Here is a 1546-nt window from a genome sequence, read left to right on the forward strand (position 1 = left end):
AGTTGGACACTTAACTGACTGAACCACCCAGGCGCCCCACTTCTCAGTTCTAAGTTACATATCCAGGTCCTTTCTGAGGGGGAGGGAAAGAGCCAACATTTATGGGTATCTATTGTTACTAGGGTGTGCCACGGACATTCTATTAACTTCATTGTAATTAACTCAAAAAATATTTCCCTCCATATTAGACATTATTATTTCCATTTTTGCGGACGAGGAAATAGGATCCGACAGGTAGCTTGTCCAGGGTCCCCGGTAGTGAGTAAAAGAAACTAGATTAAAAATCAACTTTATCTGACATCAAAGTCTGTGTTCTCAACTCTCTCTCCAAACCAAAATGGCAGGGAGAGACCTAAAGAGGGGCACCTGGGTGTCGGTTAAGTGTCCAACTTCGGCTCAGGTCATGATCTCACCATTCATGGGTTTGAGCCCCGAGTTCAGCTCTGTGCTGACAGCTTGGAGCCTGGAGCCTGCTTTGGATTCTGTGTGTGTGTGTGTGTGTGTGTGTGTGCGTGTCTCTGCCCCTCCCTTACTCATGCTCTGTTTCTCTCTGTCTCAATAATAAATAAACATTAAAAAATTTTGTTTAATAAAAACTAAAAAATAAAGACCTGGAGAACTGAATCTGTCACCAGCTGGCTCTGCCTGCCTCCTGTCCTGGAGGCTTGGGGACTCTCATTTCTTCTTGCTGTGTGTCTCTGCAGAATGGCTTTCTCTGCCCTGCTTGTACACATTCCAACATCGCCTCTGAAGCCCGGGCAATTCAAGCCCCCAGAAGAGGCATATATGTGTAGTCTGTGGGATTTGCAGTCACTGTGCGAGGCAGAGCGTGGGGTCTTTGCTTTGCTCTTGTCTTGAAGCTCCTGGTCTAGAGTTTAGCCTGTTGGGTTCATCCCACAGACCCGGGGGTGCTTCCAGAGTACGAGACTGTTCTCACTGCACTTACAAATTACACACCTCCACGCCCCTCCTAGTCTTGAGCCCTGCTGAGTTTCTATTCCTACCTCTCAAAGATACTTCCCTCCAGAACACCGAAATATTATCTTTGACCATAGGCTTTAGCCAAAGGCGAGAAGACTTGTTTTCAAAGTGTTTTTGGAATTACCCAGAAATCCAGACATTCCGTGAAGCCAGGGGAAGTTTTATCCAGCCTTCCAAGATGTGTGTCTGAGGTCACTGCTTTCCTTTCTGGCCCAAGGGAGATGTTGGAGGTGCTTTGAAAAAGCTTGACCCCTTGCTAACTACATATCCTTAAGGCATTCAAAACCATCTACAGTTTGTTACCAAACCAACTCATACTCTTTTATTTATTCATTTATTTGTTTATTTATTTGTTTTTAGTGTTTTTGTTTCTACAACTTTATAGAGGTATAATTGACAATTAACTGCACGCATTTAAAATGAATTTTGGGGGTGCCTGGGTGGCTCAGTTGGTTAAGCCTCCGACTTCGGCTCAGGTCAGATCTCATGTTCGTGGGTTCGAGCCCCGCGTCAGGCTCTGTGCTGACAGCTCAGAGACTGAAGCCTGCTTCGGGGTCTATGTCTC

The sequence above is a fragment of the Suricata suricatta genome, chromosome 15, assembly GCF_006229205.1.
Source record: "Suricata suricatta isolate VVHF042 chromosome 15, meerkat_22Aug2017_6uvM2_HiC, whole genome shotgun sequence".
NCBI classification, from domain to species: Eukaryota; Metazoa; Chordata; class Mammalia; order Carnivora; family Herpestidae; genus Suricata; species Suricata suricatta.